Source organism: Lolium rigidum, chromosome 1 (genome assembly GCF_022539505.1).
Source record: "Lolium rigidum isolate FL_2022 chromosome 1, APGP_CSIRO_Lrig_0.1, whole genome shotgun sequence".
NCBI classification, from domain to species: domain Eukaryota; kingdom Viridiplantae; phylum Streptophyta; class Magnoliopsida; order Poales; family Poaceae; genus Lolium; species Lolium rigidum.
This window is the reverse complement of record NC_061508.1, coordinates 209,571,641-209,584,278: the sequence shown is the minus strand read 5'-3', so window position 1 is coordinate 209,584,278 and position 12,638 is coordinate 209,571,641.

Sequence of the window (12,638 nt, the reverse complement as noted above, 5' to 3'; positions counted from 1 at the left end):
CGGACAAAAGTGGAGTGGGTGTCGTAACGAGAGACCCCAAAATGCTGCAAACAACCACGTAACCACGTCACCTCGGCAATCAACACGGCCATGGCCAGCGGCTCGGCCTCAACACTCGAGAGCGGAGGAAAGCCCGCTACACCTATTTCTTCGTCTTCCAAGCAATAAGCGAACCACCAAGAAACACACGGTGAGCGAGAGAGTAGAACGACGATCCGTGGGGATCACTCGCCAACGTAGCACATCAGGAGTAGCTGCTTTGGGCGGAGAGAGGGCTGGGAACTAGGACATAAGGTGACGAGTGATCGTTCCCACCGAAGACAACAAAGAGCACGGGAGGAGATGGCCCGTAGTGAACGGTGGTAGGAGTTGAGACAAGGCTGGCTCGAGAATATGAACGGGATAAGAAATATCGGGACGAGTGACGGCAAGATAAACAAGACTCCCAACAAGATGGCGATAACGTGTGGGATTAGGAAGAGGATCGCCATCGGTAGGATGAAGCTTAACATTAAGCTCCATAGGAGTCTCAGCCGTGCGCTCATCCCCCCAAGAGCGGCACGAGCAGAGAAGATCTGAATATACTTTCTGCTGAGAGATAGAAAAGCCATCGAAGTGGAGGAAACCTCAATCCCAAGAAAGTAGCGAAGAGGACCAAGATCGGTCATGAGAGCCGAGTCACGAAGACGAGCCTTGACAAAGGCAATATACTCGGGATCATCACCGATGAGCCAGTCATATCATCAACATAGAGAAGGAGAAGAGTGCGTCCACAAGGAGAAGTGACGAAAAAATAGCGTTCGGATCCTTGACATCTGGGAGAGAAGCCGAGCGACGGTCACCACGAGAGACAACGCGCTCAAACTAAGCCCGAGGGGCACATTTCGAGGCCATAAAGAGAACGTCGAGAGACGACAGACCATCCCATCGAGACGAGAATACCCAAGGAGGCGGCCCATGTAGACCTCCTCACTCAGCATCGCCATTGAAAGGGAAAACGTGCCGAACATCAAGGGTTCGGTGCCACGGACGGGCGTCGAACGAAAGCAACAACAAGAAGAAGAGTACGCACGGTGGTCATATGAGCCACGGGGGGCAAAGAAGTCTCGTCATAGTCACGGCCGTGCTCCTCGTCCGAAAGCCACGAGAGCCACGGAGATGCGCTTTATGGCGCTCAAGAGATCCATCAGAGCGGGTCTTAATTTTATAGACCCACTTACACGTGATAGGACGAACACCAGACGGGGGAGAAACAAGATCTCAGGTGCCAGTGCGCTCAAGAGCAGCGATCTCCTCAGCCATGGCAAGTTGCCATTCAGGATGACGCTCGGCGTCCCGATAAGAAGTCGGCTCGGAGACGACAGAGAGACTATACTTACTAGGAGAGTAACGGTCTGGAGCACGGCGGCTGGCAGAGCGAGAGCCATGAAGAGGGAGGCTCATCGGCGGAGAGAACGACTCATGAGAATAAGAGGAAGAAGGAACAACGGAAGGGAAGGATGCGAAGCCGGAGGAATGAGGAGTACTAAGAGGAACTGAGACGGAGGAGAGGAAGGATGGCGCCGAGGTCGAGAGGGGGCGCATCGGAAACAGAGGTCGAGGGAGAAGGGACAACGGGGAGGGGCATCGGGAAATAGAAGAAAATAGCGATATCATCCACGGTAGGGTAGGCACGGAGGTGGGGGGCGGGGGATAGAAGGGACGCGTCTCACATCAAACGTGACATCACGAGAGATGCGCATCCGAGCGACCAACGGGGTCCCAACGGCGATAGCCCGCGGACGATTTTGAGACGTTGTCTATCAGAACTTTTCTTGTAGTGTATGCTCATCACAGTATCCGAGAAAAACACACTCAACAGACTGAGCGGTCAGTTTGGTGCGTTCGCGAGGAGGGAGAAGGACATAGCAAACGCAACCAAATAAACGAAGAGTCGAGCAGTCTGGAGAGTTACTAGAGAGACGCTCGAGAGGAATACCACATTGAAGGGCAGCAGAAGCCTGAATGTTAATGAGGTAAGTCGACGTAGTGACAGCCTCAGCCCAGAAATGCGTCGGAAGAGAGGAAGCAATCATCATAGCACAGGTAGTCTCAAGAATATGACGATGCTTACGCTCGGCGACACCATTTTAAGCATGGGCCCCGTGACACGAGAACTGGGCGAGGGTGCCCTGCTTAGCAAGGACACCACACAGGTGCTGGGAGATATACTCACCCGCAGAATTAGCACGAAACACACGAATAGGCGTGGAATACTGAGTACGAACCATGCCGCAAAGCGCTGATAAATAGAGAACACCTCACTGCGAGAGCGCATAAAAAACAACCATGTGTACCGTGAAAAATCATCAATGAACAAAATATAGTATCGATGACCCCTTTTTGAAGGAAAGAGAGCCGGACCCAAACATCTGAATGAACTAAATCAAAAGGTCGCTGAGATATAGACACACTAGTAGGATAGGGAAGCTGAATTTGTTTGCCCAACCCACAACCCTGACACGAATGTAAAGACACATCTCCTGAGACAGACCCCAGAAGACCACTACGAACTAATGACTATAAACGGGAGCCACAAAGGTGACCCAGCCGATGATGCCACTGCTGAAAAGAGCCAGTGAGAGAAGAAGCAACCGCAGGAGAATTGGCAGATGAAGTGGCAGCGGAAGGAACGCGAAGCCAGTCTAACTCCCATAGCCCCGGAGACTCAAGGCTGCGAGGGCCAGCTCCAACCAGGGCCTGTGTACGGCGGTCCTGAACAACACAAGAATCAGCGTCAAGAATGACGCGACAACAAGAATCAGTAAGCTGACTAGAAGAAAATATGTTCATCTTAAGACTAGGAACATGAGAAACATCAGGAACAGAGAAAGATGAAGTAGAGAGGGTGCCTCGACTGGAAACATGAAGAGAGGTACCATCAGCCGTGATAACACGGACAGGAGAAATAAGAGAGCGAACAGCAGAAAGAATAGATGACGCATAAGTCATATGAAAAGAAGCTCCAGAATCCAGATACCATGGGGATGACGTACCTGACTGTATAGAAGGTGGTGGTCGCACGGTGCCAAAATAGCTAGACACAGAACCATTAGTACCCGACGAGGAAGATCCTGTAGCAGCGAGCAGACCACAAAGACCACGGATAATGTCCTGATCAGACAGCGCAACAGCAGAAGATCCTGAAGAACCAGCGTGCCTACGAGCATGGTCTGACTCCTTGAGTCTTTTGGGTCGTGAACCCAAATCAGATCAACCTCAACTGTAGAACACCACTGGTCATGCCCGACCGATGCCGAGTCCACGTATCCTTCGAACCACTGAACCACTGCGCGCCAACTCGAATAACGTCTCACTGGCTTTTTTCCAATGAACTAGGCTGCGACTCTCTATGCACTACGCCGTAGCCCCTCACCAGTCGAGTGGAATCTTTTGCCAGACTCCAACTCCACCTTCAACATGACTCCATATAGTTGTACATACTACCTGCGCCCGTCAATTTCAAGCTCTCCAGTGTCACCGTCTTGAATTGACGCCGCGTCGCATGTCGAAGCGCACAAACAAATGCGCCACAGAAACCAGGAACCATCATCATCATGCTCATATGTCGTCGCCGCTGATCTCGCCATCCTTTTCTGTCCGATCGACTTCCATGTTGATATGTCAGACTGTACATCTTACTCGCCCAGCTGGACTTGTCCGACTGCAACCATGCTCCACCTTGCGCCGTATCAGCTCATCGCTTGACGCCATGTGGCACATGACCCCTGCGCTCCGCACTTCAGGCTACTGCGAGCCTTATGCGCACGTCATCGTCCTTGACTTTGTGGCATCCTCCAACGATCTTCGTCTAGCTTCATGGTACATACCTCACATACAATCAACAATTTTTATCAGAAACAAAATAAAAAATTCTCGTGCAAATCTGTTCATGCACCATTATTTGTTCTTGCTCTTTTATTTGCTTCTAATCGATTTCTCCCAGGAAACTAGTGTGATCACATGGAAGCAACTTAGTCGTCGGAAGTTTGTACTCTTTTGTGTACCACACACCAGGCCTAGGTGCCTTTTCTTTCTTAACCAAAACATACGTCATTGTGCGGCACGGGCGAATAGCTCCTGTGCGACATTGTTGAGGGAAATGGTCTGGAATGCGACGGCGTTGGCCGAAATAGCTCCCATGCGAAGCTTTTGCTAGTTAAAATAGCTTATATACGACATGCGTTCGTTAGGATTTGAACATGCCATTAGTCTCGGTGGGACCCACAACTTAACTAGCTCAGCGTGAGACCGACCACTTATCCAACTCAGCGTTGACTCCACACCACTCGTGCAGCTCACCTTTGGTGGAGACGGAGCCCGAGCGAGTCCGTGCCATTTCTTACCATCTCGTCCCCTACCTTTTCTTCTTCTTCTCCGGCGACTCAGCGTCGTCACCGTCCGGCGAGAGATGCATAGCTCCACCTCGTCCGCCGTGTCCCGCCCATCCTGGCCTCGATACTGTGTTCATCAAATCATAATCCAAGATAATACCGTTGCAATTTAGACCGAGTACTAACATAGCATACACACTGTCAACAATAGCTATGAAAGGGGGAATAGATCACATCAATACTATCATAGTAATAGTTAACTTCATAATCCACAAGAGATTACAATCATAGCCTACGCCAAGTACTACATGATGCACACGCTGTCCACTTTACATCATGGAGGAGGAATAGACTACTTTAATAACATCACTAGAGTAGAACATAGATTAATAGTGATACAAAGCTCATGATCACATAAAGATCACACCATGGGAGAGAGAGATGAACCACATAGCTACCGGTAGAGCCCTCAGCCTCGGGGAGAACTACTCCCTCCTCATCATGGGAGACAGCAACGGCGATGAAGATGGCGGTGGTGTTGATGGAGATGACTCCGGGGGCAATTCCCCGTCCCGGCGGCGTGCCGGAACAGAGACTTCTGTCCCCCAAAACTTGTCTTCGTGATGGCGGCGGCTACGGAACTCTTCGTGGAATATGACTTGATATTTTAGGGGTTTCGCGACTGATACGTCTGAAACGTATCTATAATTTCTTATGTTCCATGCTAGTTATATGACAATACTCACATGTTTTATATACACTTTACATCCTTTTTATGCATTTTCCGGCACTAACCTATTAACAAGATGCCGAAGCGCCAGTTCCTGTTTTCTGCTGTTTTTGGTTTCAGAAATCCTACACAGGAAATATTCTCGGAATTGGACGAAACAAAAGCCCACGGTCTTATTTTGCACGGAGCCTTCCAGAAGTCTGAAGAGGAGACGAAGAGGGGCGACGAGGCGGCCACACCCTAGGGGTGCGCGGCCCCACCCCTGGGCGCGCCGCCCTATGGGGTGGGCCCCTCGAGCGTCCCCCGACACTGCCCCTTCGCCTATATATTCTCTCCGTCGCGAAAACCCTATCACCGAGAGCCACGATACGAGAAAATTTACTGTGACGCCGCCGCCGCCAATCCCATCTCGGGGGATTCAGGAGATCGCCTCCGGCACCCTGCCGGAGAGGGAATCATCACCGGAGGACTCTACATCATCATGCCCGCCTCCGGATTGATGCGTGAGTAGTTCATCCTTGGACTATGGGTCCATAGCAGTAGCTAGATGGTTGTCTTCTCCTCTTGTGCTATCATGTTTAGATCTTGTGAGCTTCCTATCATGATCAAGATCATCTATTTGTAATGCTACATGTTGTGTTTGTTGGGATCCGATGAATACGGAATACTATGTCAAGTTGATTAATTGATCTATCATATATGTGTGGTTTATGTTCTTGCATGCTCTACGTTGCTAGTAGAGGCTCTGACCAAGTTGATACTTGTAACTCCAAGAGGGAGTATTTATGCTCGATAGTGGGTTCATGCCTCCATTGAATCTGGGACAGTGACAGAAAGTTCTAAGGTTATGGATGTGCTGTTGCCACTAGGGATAAAACATCGATGCTTTGTCTAAGGATATTTGTGTTGATTACATTACGCACAGTACTTAATGCAATTGTCCGTTGTTTGCAACTTAATACTGGAAGGGGTGCGGATGCTAACCCGAAGGTGGACATTTTAGGCATAGATGCATGCTGGATAGCGGTCTATATTCTTTGTCGTAATGCCCTAAGTAAATCTCATAGTAGTCATCATGATATGTATGTGCATTGTTATGCCCTCTCTATTTGTCAATTGCCCAACTGTAATTTATTCACCCAACATGCTATTTATCTTATTGGAGAGACACCACTAGTGAACTGTGGACCCCGGTCCATTCTTTTACATCTGAAATACAATCTATCGCAATCTCGTTATCTGTTGTTCTTCGCAAACAAACATCATTCTCCACACCATACGTTTAATCCTTTGTTTACAGCAAGCCGGTGAGATTGGCAACCTCACTGTTAAGTTGGGGCAAAGTATTGTGATTGTGTTGTGCACGTTCCACGTTGGCGCCGGAATCCCTGGTGTTGCGCCGCACTACACTCCTCCACCAACAACCTTCACGTGGCCTTCATCTCCTACTGGTTCGATAACCTTGGTTTCTTTCCGAGGGAAAACTTACTACTGTGCGCATCACACCTTCCTCTTGAGGTTCCCAACGGACGTGTGCATCACGCGCCATCAAGAGTATTTTCTGGCGCCGTTGCCGGGGAGATCAAGACACGCTGCAAGGGGAGTCTCTCACATCCAAACTCTTTACTTTGTTTATTGTCTTGCTTTACTTTATTTTATTTCTGTTTTGTTTGCTTTCTTTATATCAAAAACACAAAAAATTTAGTTACTTTTTTTACTTTACTTAATTTAGTTTGCTTTACTTATTTTTATTACTGTTAAAATGAATAATCCTGAGAACACTAAGTTTTGTGACTTCACTAGTTAGGCCTAATGGAAAACAACAAAAAATTTAGAGATCTTTATGAACTTTATATTGAATTAGGACATGATGTGTTTGAAGAGAGAATTAAAAAACCCATGGAACTTTGTTTGCAAAATAGTTGTAGCAATGTTTTTAGCATGAATTCTTTGAACACTATTATTTTTAATGCTATGGAAAAGTCTAAGCTTGGGGAAGCTGGCTGTGATATTTTTAGTCCCCCAAGCATGGAGGAGAAAATTTACTTTGATGATACTTTACCTCCTATATATGATGATTATGGTGATGAGAATAATAATGATAGCTATCTTATTGAATTTGCTCCCACTACAATTAATAGTAATGACTATGCTTATGTGGAGAGTAATAATTTTATGCATGTAGCTCATGATAAGAATATTTCATGTGATAGTTATATTGTTGAGTTTGTTCATGATGCTACTGAAAATCTTTATGAGAGAGGACAATATGGTTGTAGGGATTTTCATGTTACTAAAACACCTCTCTTTTTGCTTAAAATCTTGAAGTTGCACTTGTCTTGTTTTTCTATGCTTATTGCATTATGCTTACATGACTTGTTTATTTACAAGATTCCTTTTAATAGGAAGTGGGTTAGACTTAAAAGTGTTTCTTATTTGCTTTTGATGCTCTCTTTTGCTTCAACTCTTATTTCTTGCGAGAGCATCATTAAAATTACCGAGCCCATCTTAATGGCTATAAAGAAAGCACTTCTTGGGAGATAACCCATGTTTTTATTTTGCTACTGTTTTGTTGTGTCTTGGAAGTTGTTACTACTGTAGCAACCTCTCCTTATCATGTTTATTTCGTTGTTGTGCCAAGTAAAGTCTTTGATAGTAAAGTGGATACTAGATTTGGATTCCTGCGCAGAAACAGATTTTTACCTGTCACGAATTTGAGTAGATCTCTCTGTAGGAAACTCATAAAATGCTGAAAAATTCATGCGTGATCCTCAGATATGTACACAACTCTCATTCAATTTGAGCTTTTTCATCTGAGCCTTTTAAGTGCCTCGAAAAAATTCGTATTTACGGACTGGTCTGTTTTGACAGATTCTGCCTTTTATTTCGCATTGCCTCTTTTACTGGGTTGAGTGGATTTCTTTGTTCCATTAACTTTCAGTAGCTTTGGGTAATGTCCAGAAATGTTAAGAATGATTGTGTCCTCTCTGAATATGTGAATTTTTGATTATGCACTAACCCTCTAATGAGTTTGTTTTGAGTCTGGTGTGGAGGAAGTTTTCAAGGGTCAAGAGAGGAGGATGATATAATATGATCAAGAAGAGTGAAAAGTCTAAGCTTGGGGATGCCCCCGTGGTTCATCCCTGCATATTTCAAGAATACTCAAGCATCTAAGCTTGGGGATGCCCAAGGCATCCCCTTTTTCATCGACAACTTATCAGGTCACCTCTAGTGAAACTATATTTTTATTCCATCACATCTTATGTGCTTTACTTGGAGCGTCTGTTTGTTTTTGTTTTTGTTTTTGTTTGAATAAAATCGGATCCTAGCATTCCTTGTGTTGGAGAAAGACACGCTCCGCTTTTTCATATGAACACTGATGTTCTTAGTTCAACTTTTAATGTTCATGGCGGAGTTGCCCGCTTCGTTGATTGCTATTTGGTTGGAAACAGAAAATGCTTCATGTGGTAAATGGTATATGGTCTTGAATAATTTGATTCTTGGCAATTGTTTTGAGCTCTCATAGATCATGTTTAAACTTTTGCATCATGTAGTTTAAACCTATTAGTGGAGAACTACCGTAGAGCTTGTTGAAATTTGGATTGCATGATTGATCTCTCTACAGTCTAGATATTTTATGGTAAAAGTGTTTGCGCAACAAGGAGACAGTGTAGAGTCTTATAATGCTTGCAATATGTTCTTATGTAAGTTTTGTCAGTACTCGGTTCATACTTGTGTTGCTTCAAACAACCTTGCTAGCCAAAGCTTGTACTGAGAGGAAATGCTTCTCGTGCATCCAAAAACCTTGAGCCAAAACTCATGCCATTTGTGTCCACCATAACTACCTACATGTGGTATTTCTCTGCCATTCCAAAGTAAATTGCTTGTGTGCTACCTTTAAAATTTCATTCCTTGTCTTTGCAATACATAGCTCATGGGAAAATAGCTTAAAAACTATTGTGGTATTGAATATGTCGCTTATGTATCTTATTTCTTATAAGTTACTTGTTGAGCGGTAACCATGTTTCTGGGGACGCCATCAACTTTTTACACCTTTGTTGAATATCATGTGAGTTGCTATGCATGTTCGTCTTGTCTGAAGTAAAGGTGATTTATCATGATTAAATGGTTTGAGTATGCATATTATTAGAGAAGAACATTGGGCCGCCAACCAACCAAAGCCATGTATCATGGTGGAAGTTTCAGCTTGGACATTAATCCTCAATCTCTTATGAGAATATTATCTGTTGTTGAATGCTTAAGCATTAAAAAGAGGAGTCCATTATCTGTTTTCTATGTTGTCCCGGTATGGATGTCCTCAAGTTGAGATCTATCAAAACTGAGAAATCAAATGCGGTGTATCTCCTTGGACCTTTGTACAGGTGGCATAGAGGTACCCCTTTGTGACACTTGGTTGAAACATATGTAATGCAATGATAATCCATGGAAATCCGAGCTAATTAGGACAAGGTGCAGGCACTATTGGTATTCGATGCATGAGGCTTGCAACTTATAGGAGGTTTTATGCACAACACATATGAATTATTACTACCGTTGACAAATTTTTTTCCATGTTTTCAAAATAAAAAGCTCTAGCACATGAGTAATCCATGCTTCCCTCTGCGATGGGCCTTTCTTTTACTTTATGTTGAGTCAGTTTACCTACTTCTTTCTATCTTAGAAGCAAACACATGTGTCAACTGTGTGCATTGATTCTTACATGTTTACTTATTGCACTTGTTATATTGCTTTATGTTGACAACTATCCATGAGATATACATGTTATAAGTTGAAAGCAACTGCTGAAACTTAATCACCCTTTGTGTTGTTTCAAAACCTTCTATTAAGAATCTATTGCTTTATGAGTTAACTCTTATGCAAGACTTACTGATGCTTGTCTTGAAAGTACTATTCATGAAAAGTCTTTGCTATATGATTCAGTTGTTTAGTCATTATCTTTACCATTGCTTCGAATCACTTCATTCACTTCATATGCTTTACAATAGTATTGATCAAGATTATGATAGTAGCATGTCACTTCGAAATTATCCTTGTTATCGTTTACCTACTCGAGGGCGAGTAGGAACTAAGCTTGGGGATGCTTGATACGTCTCAAACGTATCTATAATTTCTTATGTTCCATGCTAGTTATATGACAATACTCACATGTTTTATATACACTTTACATCATTTTTATGCATTTTCCGGCACTAACCTATTAACAAGCCGCCGAAGCGCCAGCTCTCGTTTTCTGCTGTTTTTTGTTTCAGAAATCCTACACAGGAAATATTCTCGGAATTGGACGAAACAAAAGCCCACGGTCTTATTTTGCACGGAGCCTTCCAGAAGTCCGAAGAGGAGACGAAGAGGGGCGACGAGGCGGCCACACCCTAGGGGGGCGCGGCCCCACCCATGGGCGTGCCGCCCTATGGGGTGGGCCCCTCGAGCGTCCCCCGACTCTGCCCCTTCGCCTATATATTCTCTCCGTCGCGAAAACCCTATCACCGAGAGCCACGATACGAGAAAAGTTACCGTGACGCCGCCGCCGCCAATCCCATCTCGGGGGATTCAGGAGATCGCCTCCGGCACCCTGCCGGAGAGGGGAATCATCACCGGAGGACTCTACATCATCATGCCCGCCTCCGCATTGATGCGTGAGTAGTTCATCCTTGGACTATGGGTCCATAGCAGTAGCTAGATGGTTGTCTTCTCCTCTTGTGCTATCATGTTTAGATCTTGTGAGCTTCCTATCATGATCAAGATCATCTATTTGTAATGCTACATGTTGTGTTTGTTGGGATCCGATGAATATGGAATACTATGTCAAGTTGATTAATTGATCTATCATATATGTGTTGTCTATGTTCTTGCATGCTCTACGTTGCTAGTAGAGGCTCTGGCCAAGTTGATACTTGTAACTCCAAGAGGGAGTATTTATGCTCGATAGTGGGTTCATGCCTCCATTGAATCTGGGACAATGGATGTAAAGTTCTAAGGTTATGGATGTGCTGTTTCCACTAGGGATAAAACATCGATGCTTTGTCTAAGGATATTTGTGTTGATTACATTACGCACAGTACTTAATGCAATTGTCCGTTGTTTGCAACTTAATACTCGGAAGGGGTGTGGATGCTAACCCGAAGGTGGACTTTCTAGGCATAGATGCATGCCGGATAGCGGTCTATGTTCTTTGTCGTAATGCCCTAAGTAAATCTCATAGTAGTCATCATGATATGTATGTGCATTGTTATGCCCTCTCTATTTGTCAATTGCCCAACCGTAATTTGTTCACCCAACATGCTATTTATCTTATTGGAGAGACACCAATAGTGAGTCGTGGACCCCGGTCCATTCTTTTACATCTGAAATACAATCTACCGCAATCTCTGTTCTCTCGTTGTTCTTCGCAAACAAACATCATTCTCCACACCATACGTTTAATCCTTTGTTTACAAGCAAGCTTCGGTGAGATTGACAACCTCACCGTTAAGTTGGGGCAAAGTATTGTGATTGTGTTGTGCATGTTCCACGTTGGCGCCGAAATCCCTGGTGTTGCGCCGCACTACACTCCTCCACCAACAACCTTCACGTGGCCTTCATCCCCTAATGGTTCGATAACCTTGGTTTCTTTCTGAGGGAAAACTTACTGTTGTGCGCATCACACCTTCCTCTTGGGGTTCCCAATGGACGTGTGCATCACGCGCCATCAGCGACGGAGGGAATATATAGGCGAAATGGCGGCGCGAGGGGGTGCCCAAGGGGCCCACCCCATATGGCGGCGCGCCCCCCTCTTGGCCGCGCCCCCCTATGGTCCGGAGGCCGTGGGCCTCCCCCTGGCTTGCCCTTCTGGCTCCGTGTGTCCCTCGGAAAAATAGGAGGTTTGGCTTTTGTTTCGTCCAATTCCGAGAATATTTCCTGTGTAAGATTTCTGAAACCAAAAATAGCAGAAAACAAGAACTGGCGCTTCGGCATCTTGTTAATAGGTTAGTACCGGAAAATGCATCAAAATGATATAAAGTATGGATAAAACATGTAGATATTGTCATAAAACTAGCATGGAACATAAGAAATTATAGATACGTTTGAGACGTATCAGGCGGCTACTTGCGCAAGTATGTGGAGTTGCGAATATTTTGCAGGGTTGAGAGCTGTTGCATTGGCGACAGGGACCAATCGAGAGATCTCGTTGCGTCATACAAGTTATCTTCCACTTCATTATCAAGTTATCTCCGCTGTGTTCATCCCGTAATCATCATCACCACCGTTGCTTACTGAGAAGATTGGGCAACCCCATATCATCTTGGTATCAGAGTTCAGTGTTTCCTCGGTAAGCCATCCAGAATCCACCCCATAGTTGAGTTGTGAGTGTTTTTCCTATCCAGAAAAAGCCAAAAATATTAGGTTTAGGGTTTTCCATAGCCTTAGATTGCACTAATTTCGAGTTTTAGTTGCTTTTCGTGGTTGTTTTTGCGTATCTCTTTCTTCCATCTAGTTTTGTTAGGGTTTGTGTTTCCGCTATCATATAGTTGTCAGTT